This window comes from Sturnira hondurensis, unplaced genomic scaffold (genome assembly GCF_014824575.4).
Source record: "Sturnira hondurensis isolate 20B ecotype Veracruz unplaced genomic scaffold, ASM1482457v3 Scaffold0000982, whole genome shotgun sequence".
NCBI classification, from domain to species: Eukaryota; Metazoa; Chordata; class Mammalia; order Chiroptera; family Phyllostomidae; genus Sturnira; species Sturnira hondurensis.
Genome location: NW_028073613.1, coordinates 1219894 through 1233336, shown reverse-complemented (window position 1 = coordinate 1233336; position 13443 = coordinate 1219894). Strand labels below are relative to the sequence as shown.

Sequence of the window (13443 nt, the reverse complement as noted above, 5' to 3'; positions counted from 1 at the left end):
GGCCTGCAACCCAGGCATGTTCCTTGACTGGGAATTGAACCATGATCTTCTGGTTCGCAGGCCCATGCTCAATCCACTGAGCTACACCAGCCAGGGCTGTTTGTGTATTTTTGAGCCATATCACAGCTTTGTATAATAATTTGATACCTGGTAGGTAAGTCTTCCCTTGTTCCCCCTTTTAAAGGTTTCTTGGTTCTTTTTGCATATTCTTCCAGTTTAAATTCAGAACCAGCTTGCCGAGTGTTTCCACCTCTCCCCTCACATCCCAATGAAATTGTTATGGAAATTTAGTTACTTGAGATTTTTTAAATTATGAAACTTTTCCTTCAGGAATATTGTACATCTATCCACTTATCATATTTTCATAGTTGTAGACTTCAGTAATATTTTTTAAAGGCTTTATTTACTTATTTTTAGAGAGAGGAGAAGGGAGGGAGAAAGAGAGGGAGAGAAACATCGATGTGTGGTTGCCTCTCACACACCTGCAACTGGGGACCTGGCCTGCAACCCAGGCAGGTGCCTGACTGGGAATCGCACCAATGACCTCTCACTTCACAGGCCAGCACTCAATCCATTGAGCCTTGCTGGCCAGGGCAATGTTTTGTAGTTTTATTCATGTAAGTTCTTTGTACATTTTTTGTTAGGTTTATTCCCATCTTTTTTGTTTGTTTGTTTGTTTGTTTGTTTTTCTACTGTAAATGGGATCTTTTTTCCTCCATTTGGATAATTGGGGTTTTTGTTGTTGTTGTTGTTTGAGAGAGAGAAACATTGATTTGTTGTTCTACTTATTTGTACACTCATTGGTTGATTCTTGTATTTGCCCTGAACCAGGGATTGAACCCACAAGCTTGGTATATCAGGATGAAACTCTAATCAACTGAGCTACCTGGCCAGGGCTAGATATTATTTTTCTATAGAGAAGTTATTGATTTAGACCCTAAACTCCCTGGCTGGTGTAGCTCAGTGGATTGAGCGTGGGCCTGCAAACCAAAGGATCGAGGTCCGATTCCCAGTCAGGGCACATGCCTGGGTTGCAGGCCAGTTCCCAGCAGGGGACTCACGAGAGGCAACCATACATTGATATTTCTCTCCTTCTCTCCTTCCCTTCCCTTCTAAAGATAAATAAATAAAATCTTAAAAAAATGTAAAACAGAACCTAAACTCTTCTAGATGAGGAGATTAAGAAGTACAAATAGGTAGTTACAGAATAGCCAGGATGATATAAAGTACAGTATAGGAAATGGAGTAGCCAAAGAATTATATGCATAACCCAAGGACATGAAAAATGGTGTGGGGATTGCCTGAGGGAGTTGGGGATGCTGGGTAGAGGGGAACAATGGGAGAAATTTGGACTACTGTAATAGCATAATCAATAAACTATAATTTACAAAAAACACCTAAACTCTTCTGTTTAATTTTAACAGTATCTCAGTTGATTCTCTTACACGAGGGGTGTCATACTCACTTGCACGGGGGGCCACAACAGCCTTGCAGTTGCCTTTAAAGGGCCAAATGTAACTTTAGGACTGTATACATGTAACTACTCCTTAACAGTTAAGCGAGAGCTCAGCGCTGCCGCTGGATAGAAACAAGGTGTGGGCCTGAATAAAGCAAGGTAGGAGGGCCGGATTTGGCACGTGGGCCCTGTGTTTGCCACCTGTGTCTTAAATTATCTATATATCATATATGAAGGACATTTTATGAGTGCCACGAGCATGTGTTCATGATACAGTCTTTCCCAAAAGTCAGCTGGACGACTGCCCGGCTAGCTGCCTGCTGAGTGGCCCGGCACCAAGGAATAGACCAGAGTCACGCATAGTCACCATGCTATTCACTCGGCTTTTACTGAATGCAGGTTCACTCAAAGTAGAACATCAACACACACTGATATCCTACTCACACTCTAACAGTGTAAGAGAAATAACACACACACAGCTATCAATGGGGGATACTAAGCCCGAGTCCCAGAGTCTCAGCCTGCAGGTCCGGGACACAGCACAGTAGGCAAGGGAGTCGTCAGCATTGTGCAGGGAAGGATCTCCGGAGCCAAGTGGGCAGCAGGGCAGACGAAGTCCCCAGTCCAGCAGGGCAGAGCCCCCAGTGGCCGATGTCAAGGGGGGTCAGCGTGGTGTGGAGCAGCCCCCTGGGGTGTGGAGCTCGGCTGTCTCAGCAGTGGTCTGCAGCCTGCCTCGGTTATACCTTGAGAGTGGTGTGCTCCACCCTTCTGGGTCTCTTAAGTGTCTTGATGCCCCTGCTGGCAAGTGTTGAATTTCCCCAGTAGCCTATCTATGGGTCGTCCCCCTCTGTAGACACGGCTGTTCTGGTCATGTGTGCAGATATCTTAGGTATGTCTCCTTGCCAGATGTGTCTGCTCTGACTTGGGTAGGTAGTTTCCCTCTTGAGCCAAAGTGTCCTGGCTGACTGACAGCCACCTTTGGTTGACATGAGTGACAAAGTGGAGACTTTGTTCTATATACTTTATGGTATCTTGACTAGACCAATGCCATTTTATTGGTCCTGCTCTCCACAGTCTCTCTCTCTTTCTCCCTCCCTCCCCTTCTCTTTAAAAATACAACTAAATAGCCCTGGCTGGTGTAGCTCAGTGGATTGAGTGCGGGCCTGCGAACCACACGGTCGCGGTTCAATTCCCAGTCAGGGCTCATGCCTGGATTGCAGGCCAGTTCCCGGCAGGGGACTCCCGAGAGGCAACCATACATCGATATTTCTCTCCCTCTCTCCTTCCCTTTCCCTCTAAAGATAAATAAATAAAATTTAAAAAAATACAACTAAATAAAATCTTTAAAAAGCTAGGGGAGGGAGAAATGGGGCCTTGGAGAATAGAACAGATATGGTGGCCCCTTTTCCCTCTAATCCTCTTCCTGAATAGACTCAACGTGGTTTGTAAAACTAAAACCAGATTGGTCTAATGATGCCTCACAAGAAGGTAATAGCAGAGGGTAGGATGAGTGAATGGCTGGAATCAGGACAGCTGAGTAAGGACAAGACCAGGCTTGTGAAAAAGTTCATCCCTCTTCCACTGCCTCCGTGTCAGGCCCGCTTGCAGTGCCCCGCTGTCCCTGGCATAGCCTTTTCAGGTTCTCCCGAGTGCCTGCTTTCAGTTTGGAGTACGGATGGTGGATGGGAGCATGAAAATGGCTGAAGGGTAAAAGGAAAGAATTAGCTAGATTAGAAGGCTTCAATTCTCAGATCACTGCTTGTACATGCCCGGCCTCTCCTCTGGTCTCTACTATACCTGCCTGCATGAATGGAGGCCCCCTAACTGGACTGCCTAAGAACTTAACAACCCCCTTTTTATACTGTACTTTAGACACAGTAGGGTTGCAATTTTTAAAAAGTAACATCTGCTAGAAAACAAAATGACAAGAACATACACACAAAGTGCTTGATTCACAAAGTGCTTGGTTAATTCACATTAACCAAGCACTTTCTTATCCTATCATGGATTGACCAAAATCCAACTTTAGGTAAATTTGTCTGGTGCAATGTGCAGACATCCAACCAAGTCCTTTTTGGCCAGGGCAACCTGTCAAAACAAGTGAAAGGTCAGAGGTTAGACCGAGCTACGTGCACTTTAACCTGACATAGATCTGGTGACACTGGCAGACTCTGGTACAATCAGCTTTCCAGGTGGCCTCTGGCCTGGCCAGTGCTGCCTTTTATCCTGACCCCTGGGGTCCCCCACTCTCTTCTGCTCCCCAAGACACATCTGGCAAAGAGCACCAGTGAAACTCGACCCCTTCACATATTGATTTGATGATGTTTTGAGGACAGGTGTTCTGACAAATACAAGTGTGTTTGCTGTTAAAGAGATAGATTCGAGACTGCTTCTGAAAATCTGGACCCTATGGTAGCGCTTTCTATTATTCTCACTAGCGTTTCTGTTAGTGCTATAAAGTGGCCATATGACCTTGATAACAAACGCCATCTTTCTAACAAACCTGCCTGCGCTGCCTCAGATTCCTCTGACGGATGCTTGCAATATCTTCTCCTATTTCAAAGCCTTGAGACCGCCCACCGAGACCCCTTTTCCGTCTGGAAAGACCCGGCAGGCTCTCAGATCATTTGTGGAACAGATGTGATTGACACGATCTGGCTCTAATGAATGCTCGTCTCTTTCCCAGCTCAGATGACTAGTTCCGCTCTCTTTTCCAGCTTCTTTTTGATGACTCATCCCTGAAATTTTTCTCTCACATGCCTTTCTCAGACTTGCCCCGCCCATCTCTTCTCTCTTGGCTCCGAGTTCCCCCACCCTTAGGGGAATGGGTTGTGTGAATCCTGTCGGGTATAGTTTTTACAAGGCACTTTAAACATATGGAAGCCAAAAAAATTCGCATAGGAAAAAGGAGGTTCATTTCCTTATAAGGAGCTTAACCTGTGACTGTGCTTTGGACTCTCCCTTTCACGTGATGGGGGTGGGTGAGTGAGAAATGCCAGCCGGGCTCCTACCTCTGTTTCCAGCTCAACTACAAACCCCTTGCAGCTCTGAGTACCTAGCCAAGGTCAAGCTGCCCCACTCCAACGCTGGCCTCAGTGAGGGAGGAATCCATGCAGGCACAATCAGGCTTGAAAGTTTCCAAACATTTTTGTGGGTCTCAGGCATCTGCATCAGGCATAAATGACCAGTTTGCCGGGGATTGCACTCCTGAAGAGGAAACAGACATTGAGTAATTAATAGAGGGAAGAGAGAAAAGGAAGCAAAACCAAGTAGGGGGATAAGACTGAACTAAGAAACTGTCCTGGACCCCAGTGCCTTTAAATAGGTAAATGACTTCCATAGAGGCAAGGGTCAGTTGCCACGCTGTGCCCATGCAGGTCCTCACAGCATGAATTCCTGGACAAGGTCAAGTGAAGCGAATAGATCTACAGTAGGAAGCTGGTGAGGAGCTGGCTAAATTTGTCCCCTTTGGGCATTTGTAGGCTAAGTTGCTCTTTCATGCCCAGGCAATCATCACCACTTCTATGCCACAGCAAAAACTGTGATTGAAATCTTGCAGTTCTGCCTAAGTTTAACACCGCCTTCCTTGTATAGGGTTTGTCCATAGTGGGTGCACAACAAATCCTGAGTGTCATACCAAAGGCTAAAGACTCAGAGACCACCCAGTCTGTAGGCTTCTCATGGGAGGGAGTTTTTACACTCTGGTATTGTGTCTTTGGGATAAAAAGAGTACTTTTCAGCCCTGGCTGGTGTAGCTCAGTGGATTGAGTGTGGGCCTGTGAACCAGGAGATCACGGTTTGATTCCCAGTCAGGGCACATGCCTGGGTTGCAGGCCAGTTCCTGGCAGGGGCCAGTTCCCAGCAGGGGATGCACGAGAAGCAACCATACATTGATGTTTCTCTTCCTCCCTCCTTCCCTTCCCCTCTAAAGACAAATAAATAAAAAATATATTTAAAAAAGTACTTTTCAGCTTGGGGCAAACACAGGTGCTGAGAAATGTAGGCACCTTCCTTTGCTATTCCCTCTTAGCCAGCCCCTCAGCTCCCCTTTGAAAGTCCCCTGGCTAAGTCCCATCCACAGCTCATTTGCATTGTCCAGGCTTGCCCCTCCAGTCTCTGAGCGGAATGTAGCCAATGACCAGGAAAGAGGCGGCATGCTTTCTGCCCCTGTTGGAGGGAACATTAAGTGGAGACACAATCTACTTTCTAGATTCTACTTCCACCTCCTCTCCTTCATCTACATCACAAGACAATTCTTAAACATTTCTCTGTGCCAGGGCTCTGTCTATTCTCATTCCTTTATACACAATCCTTGTCCTAACAATCAGAGGCAACAAGGGTTGAATGACACCAAAAATGAAGAAAGCACATACACGTGGGAGGGGAAGTGGGTTAATGTGTAAACTGTGTAGTTCACAGGTGATGACACCAGTGACACATCCGGGGGTTAGTGCAATTTGGGGCAAAGGAGTCAGGATAAATGCATGTAATTGCAATGGAAAGTGGGGGTGGACTATTGGGAAAGTTTTGGGAGATTGGGAGAGTAAAGCTATTGGCCGTCAATGGCAAAGGATTCCTGAAGGAGGTGGGATTTCAGAAACAACTGAGTTACAGAACCAAATGTCCATACAGCCCTGGCTGGTATAGCTCAGTGGATTGAGTGCGGGCCTGTGAACCACACAATCGCAGTTCGATTCCCAGTCAAGGGCACATGCCTGGGTTGCAGGCCAGTTCCTGGTTCCTGGCAGGGGACGCACGGGAGGCAGCCATACATTGATATTTCTCTCCCTCTCTCCTTCCCTTCTAAAGATAAATAAATAAAATCTTTAAAAAATGGCCATACAGTGTTTGCATCTGAGGTGGGAATGGAATTAGCAGATCAAGTAGACTTTGATAAGGAATGCTTCAGTAACTTGTGACTGTCATTTCTTCTCCTCCTCCCATCTCAATGCACATCTGTTGGATGTCATAGATATTGGGAACATAAAAATAATAATGATAGCAAATAGCTCTTGAGTACTTACTATGTGCCAGGTACTATGTCAAGCACATTGTCTTATTTAAACCTCATCTTGACCTTATGATGTAAGTATCATTATCGGGCCCATTTGACACCATAAGCCAACTGTGGTTCAAAGACAAGAAGTGACTTGCCCCAAGATCACACAACTGGCTGTAAGTGGAAAAGGTGATATTTGAATTTAGTCAGAGTCTACAGCTCATGAATTTAATCAGTGTTCTCTACCTAATCTTTTAGTTGGGCAATGATAAAAATGGGATGACTTTGGTGGCAAGGGAAGCTGGAACGGGGAGGGAAGACCAGTGTAAAGCAGAAGATCCCAGAGCAGCAGCATGGCCCCCAGCCAGCTCTGTAGACAGGCAGGTAGAGGAAGCATCTGGGTAACCAGGATGCAGCAGACACTCACAGGAAGCCCAAACAAGCAGGGGGTGGGCAGCCAGGGTATCTGGCAGCCAGCAGCAGATGGTCTTCCAGAGAAGAATGTCAGATGTCAAAAGCTCTGGCCAGAGCTAAGTGAAGCGCTATTCCTGCCAAGACTATGGTGCTAGACAGGCCATCAAGGTAAGACTAAGGAGCTGGGGATGCCAGAAAAAGGGCTTAAGAGATGCTTTTGTATAAGAAACCAGAGAACAGTCCAGTTATCAGAGCTAGGAATCAACTCCATTCATTCACGCTCCTAACCACTCTTTAAAATACTTTATTTATTTATCTTTTAGAGGGGAAGGGAAGGAGAGAGGAAAGAAACATCAATGTATGGTTGCTTCTCGTGCATCCCTGCCGGGAACTGGCCCCTGCCGGAAACTGGCTTGCAACCCAAGCATGTGCCCTGACTGGGAATCGAACCGCGATCGTCCGGTTCGCAGGCTTGCACTCAATCCACTGAGCTACACCAGCCAGGGCCCTAACCACTCTTTAAACAACACTTTTGAGCTCTCACTATGTTGTGAGTGCTATGGTAGGCACTGGGGTAAGACAGTCTAGTGGGGAAGTCATACATGTAAAAAACAGGCAGCTACGATACTATGTGATTAGTTCTCTATTAGAGGTACAAACAGATTGTGTGTATGGAGGTGAAGAAACTAACTTTTCTTGGGAGAGCTCAAAGAGAACATGAACTCTGAATTGGGTCTTTAAAGAGGAGGAGAAAGTTCCCAGGCTCTGAGTGGTGCAGAGGATTCCAGGCAGAGGGGATAACATGGATCAAGGCATAAAGTTTTGAAAGAGTAGGACACATCTGATGAACAATAAGCAATTTATACTGGGGTATATGGTAGGGAGAGGTGCAAACTATGAGTCTTAAGGCCAGATTATGAAAGTTTTAATTAAAATATTTTATTTATTTATTAATTTATTTTTAGAGAGAGGGGAAGGGGGGAAGAAAGAAAGGGAGAGAAACATAGATCAGTTGCTTCTCTTACATACCTTGACCAGGGACCGAACTGCAACCCAGGCACCTGTCATGACCAGGAATTGAAGCAGCAACCTTTCACTTTGTGAGACAACGCCCAAACAACTGAGCTACACCAGTCAGGGTTACGAAGGCTTTTGTGGGTGCTGCTAAAGAGCTCAGACATCCTCCCATAGGTAAAGGAAGGCCAGCTATGGTCTTCATGTCCACAAGCGTCTAGGCTGCATTGATGAGTTTTAGGAAGACTACCTGGCAAATAATACCCAGATGCACTGGAGGCAGGCAGATCATTCGGGAGGTTATTGCAATCGGGCAGGCAAAAAACGATAGGAGTTTGCCCTGGTTGGTGTGGCTCAGTAAGTTGGATGTCGCCCCACAAAATTTCAATTCCCAGTCAGGGCACATGGCTAGGTTGTGGGCCAAGACCCAGGTTGATGGCATGCAATCACACATTGATGTTTTATCTCCCTCCCTTTCTCTCTTTCTAAACATAAAGAAATAAAATCTTTTTAGAAAAACAATGATGAGCGCGGGCCTGCGAACCAGACGATCGTGGTTCAATTCCCAGTCAGGGCACATGCTTGGGTTGCAGGCCAGTTTCCGGCAGGGGATGCACAAGAAGCAACCATACATTGAAGTTTCTTTCCTCTCTCCTTCCCTTCCCCTCTAAAAAGGTAAATAAAATATTTAAAAAAAAAGAAAGAAAAACAATGAGAGTTTGAGCTAAGATAGTGACAGAGAGGATTAATTCAGGAAAATAGCTCTGGGGGAGACTTGGTAAGAATCAGTGATTGATATGGTGAGTGATTATGGAGAAAGTAGCCATGGACAAAGCAAAATGTCTTACTTGAGCCTGTGGCGACGTTGTTCACACATGGATTGGGACTCTAGGAGGAAGAACAGGTTTGACAGAAGAAGAAGAGTTTGGTTTGGAACATACTGACTTGGAGGTGTCCACTATGTGTTAGTAAATGTTAGCTACCAGCTCTGGCTGGATGGGGGTTGGGGGAGGTAGAAAGAGATGTTGATTTGTTGTTCCACTTATTTATGCACTCATTGGTTGGCTCTTTTTTAAAAGCTATTGGGTTTTTAAAAAGACTTTATTTATTTATTTCTAGAGAGAGGGGAAGGGAGGGAGAAAAAGTAAGAGAGAAACATCCATGTGTGGTTGCCTCTCACACACCTCGCACTGGGGATGTGACCTGAAACCCAGGCATGTGCCCTGACTGGGAATCCAACCAGCAACACTTTGGTTCCCAGGCCAGTGCTCAATCAACTGAGCCACAGCATCCAGGGCTCCAGAAGGCTTTTAAAAGTCTAATGTGAAATTCCTTATGAAAACTTCTAGCAAAGCGAACTTTTAAAGGCCTATGTGTTCATTATCATTCTTGATGCATTTATGCAAATAATCATGCTAAATCTAATGACACCTATTGCTTCTTGGCCTTTTGGCTAAGACCAAGTGTAGTATCTATTCTTATCAGTTTAATATTTGATACATCCTCTATCCAAGGACATTATATCAAATGAATTTTTGGAGCTGGGAGATGTAATAAGATCTTGCTTCATCCACTCTGTGCATCAACCCTGTATTGCAGTACTTCCTGGAATGGGGTATGAAAAAAAATCTAATGACACCAGGTTTATTTTGTACACAGAAATCAGAAAGGTGGAGGTGGCCCTGGCCAGGTGGTTCACTTGGTTGGAGCATTGTCCCATAAACCAAAAGGTTGCAGGTTTGATTCCTGATCAGGGTGTGTATGGGAGGCAACCAACTGATGTTTCTCTCTCTCTCTCCCTCTCTCTCTCTCTCTCCCTTTCCCTCTCATCAATAAGCATGTTCTTGGGTGAGGATTAAAAAATAAATACAACAAATTATCAACAAGAAAAATTTATAGTATTGAGTGCCTGTATTAACAAAGAATATTTAAAAATCAGTAATCTAAGTTTCCATCTTAGGAAACTAGAGAAAAAGAGCAAATCAAATCCAGAGCAAGCAAAAGAAAAAAATTAACAAGGACAAGGATTAGAGCAGAAGTCAATGAAATTGAAAACAGAAAATCAATAGAGAAAATAAATGAAAATAAAAGCAGAGTCTTTGAAAAGGTCAATAAAATTGATAAGCTTCTATCCAAGCTAAGAAGAGAGAAGACAAAAACTACTAATATCAGAAATGAAAGAGGGATCATCACCACAGATCCACAAACATTAACAGGATAATAAAGTTCTGGCTGATGAGGCTCAGTGGATTGAGCACCAGCCTGCCAACTAAAAAGTCACTTGTTCGTTTCCCAGTCAGGGCACATGCCTGGGTTGTGCACCAGGTCCCCAGTAGAGGGCATGCGAGAGGCAACCACAGATGGCTATTTCTCTCCCTCTATTTCTTCCTCTTTCCCCTTTCTAAAAATAAATAAATAAAATCTTCTTTAAAAAACGGAATAATAAGCATGCTCTCCCTCCTGGGTACATGACCACAGCTTTCCCTTCCCCCTCTTACCTCTTACTCCTCACAACACCTACAACCAGGGGAGCAATGGGCACCAACAGCTTATCCTGGGCTAACCTCCTGAACCTGTCCCCACAGCCCCCCTTTCTATGGCTCTCTGGTGAGCTGACAGCAACCCCTCCTTGACTCACTTCTTTCCTATAATGTTTCTAGTGAGCCAAAACAGCCCCTCCTAGGTTCTCTCCTGTTACTTCTTCTATCCTGGGCCCTTGCTTGTTTCACTGTCCCCAGCATTAATAAGTGTACTCCCCCCCCCAAAAAAAAACACTTTGCCTTAGCCAGTGAGGCTGAGTTAGTTGGAGCATCATCTCATCACTAAATGGTTGTGGGTTCGATTCCTGGCCAGAGCACATTCTTGGATAGCAGGCTTGATCCCTGGTCTGAGTGCATACCACAGGCAACCAATCGATGTTTCTCTCTCACTTGGATGTTTTTCTCTCTCTACCTTCCTTTCTTTCTAAAAGCAATAAGAAAAAAAATGTCCTCAGGTGAGGATAAAAAACAACAGTAAGATACCAACCACTGTGCACTTATCAGAATGGCTAAACTGAACACTGACAACACCAAATGCTAGTGAGCATACAAAGACACTTTGAAGACACTTTAGAAGACAGTCTGGTAGTTTCTTACAAAACTAAACACACTCTGACCGTATGATTCAGAAATGTCTCTTCTTGGTATTTACTCAAAGGAGTTGAAAACTTCTGTTCACTCAAAAACCTGTACACAGATGTTTATGGTAACTTTACTCATAATTGCCACAACTTGGTAGTAACCAAGATGTCCTTCAGTAGGCGAATGGATAAATAAACTTTAGTACATTCAAACAGTGGAATATTATTCATTTGCTAAAAAGAAATGAGGTATCAACCCATAAAAAGACATAGAGGAACCTTAAATGCATATTATTGAATGAAAGGAGTCCATTGAAAAAGACTAAATACTGTATGATTCCAACTACATAACATTCTGGAAAAACTATGTAGACAGTGAAAAGATCAGTGGTTGCCAAGGGTTAGGGGTTTGAGGAGTGATGAATGGGATTTTTTTAATCAGGGAAATTTTTATTGAAGGATAATAGTTAGGTTGTAGTATCACTTGCTTACATTTTTGCTGAGAGATTAAATGGAATATAAACATCACAAAATATTGTAGACCACCTTGGGGTCAGTCAAAAGAAATACATTTTGTGGTTTCAGTTGCATTTTAATGGGCAATTTTTCACTTTTGAAGTCTTACCATTTTTAGGAATGAAATCATCATTTTATAGTGGTACCGTTGATTTCTTTTAAACATTTTATTGATTTATTTTATCAGTTTTATTTTTAAAAATTATAAAAACTTCAATTACTGTTGCCATACAATAACTATTACATCAGCTTCAGGTGTACAACGCAATTATTAGACATTTATATAACCCTTCAAAGTGACTACCCTGATATGTCTAGTACCCAGTGTACAGAGGAGGGTTAGTGCAGCATCATGCAGAAACTACTCTGCATAATGATATAATGGTGGATACATGCCATTATACATTTATCCAAAACCATAGAATGCACAATGCCTAGAGTAAACCCTAATGTAAACTAGAGACTCTGGGTGATGATGATGTGTCAGTGCAAGTCCATCAACTGTAACAAATATGCCACTCTGGGGGGAGTTGGTGATAATGGGGGAGGCTATGACGTATGGGGGCATGGGTACATGTAACTTCCTCTCAATTTTGCTGTGAATCTAAGGCTGCTCTAAAAAAAGCACATGAAAGAGGCAATGAACTGATGTTTCTCTCATACATCAATATTTCTGTCCCTCTCTTTCTCCCCCCTTCCCTCTCTCTAAAAATAAATAAATAAAATCTTTTTAAAAAGAAAAAAACAGCCCTGGCTGGTGCAGCTCAGTGGACTGAGTGCTGGCCTGCAAGCCAAAGGATCTGCCAGTTCAATTCCCAGTCAGGACACATGCCTGGGTTGCAGGCCAGGTCGCTAGTAGAGGGCGCATGAGAGGCAACCACACATGAATGTTTTTCTCCCTCTCTTTTTCCCTCACTTCCCCTCTCTGTAAAAATAAATTTAAAAATTCTTTAAGACAAGTAAATTTAAAATAAAATAAAATAATGAAGAGTATAAGCCAACTCCAGAATACCAATAGAGGTTTCTGAGGAACACCCAGGAGATGTTTAGAAGGCCATTGGAAACACAGGTCTAGAGCTGGCAAGATTTGGTCTGCTCTGCCTTTGCCTCAGTCCTTGTCCTGACCCAGCTCTTCCAGATGGGCCTGAGCATGTGCCTGCCCTCTTCAATTAGACACCATCAGCCCTCTACTAGAGACCAGCAAATCAGGACCAGAAATCCATCTTCCACAAACCCACTGGGTTACAATTTCATCTATTCTAACTCAGTGCAGAGTGTCCTGCTAGACTCTCCCAGGACATAATTTAGCCCAGTTCTCACATGAGTAGTCTGGCAATATTTCCCAAACTTTGTTCATGAAAGAATTACTGAGGCACTTCCAGTCAATATGGTGACATGGGCAGACATTACTTGCCTCTTTGCACAGCCACATCAAAATTAAAACTAAAATATAGAACAACCATCATTAAGAAACATCAGAAATCTAGTTGAATGGAAGTCTGACGACTATGGAATTAAAGAAACCACATCCATCCAGACTGGTAGGGAGAGCACAGATGTGGAACGGGCTGGTCCCACACACACTTGTGGTGGATAAAAATTCAGGAGGGATATCTCCGGAGCCAGGAGTCCCTGCCCCACACCAGGCTTCCCAGCCCCGGTTCCCGTGCCATGGGGATAAATCCCCATAACTTTTGTCTGCAAAAACCAGTAGAATTTGAGTTGGCAGAAGGAACTGCTGGAGCCCCAGGCAGTTCCTCTTAAAGAACCCACACACACAGACTCACCTACTCAGACTCACTCCCTCTGAGCTCCAGCGCTTAGGTAGCAGCTTGAAAGGCACCAGAAGCGTACTGGGAGAAACTGAACTTTCTCCTGGGGCATCAAAGTGAGCAGAGGCCATTGTCCCATTGCTAAACCCTC

General features: G+C 44.2%; 1 non-coding gene across 1 annotated transcript; it reads left to right on the top strand.

Annotated features, from left to right (window-relative positions):
- The first annotated feature begins 9316 nt into the window (after positions 1-9316).
- On the top strand, positions 9317-9507 carry LOC118995148 (U2 spliceosomal RNA). Its single transcript, XR_005068216.1, has one exon. It is a non-coding gene; the product is annotated as a U2 spliceosomal RNA (small nuclear RNA).
- The last annotated feature ends 3936 nt before the right edge of the window (positions 9508-13443 follow it).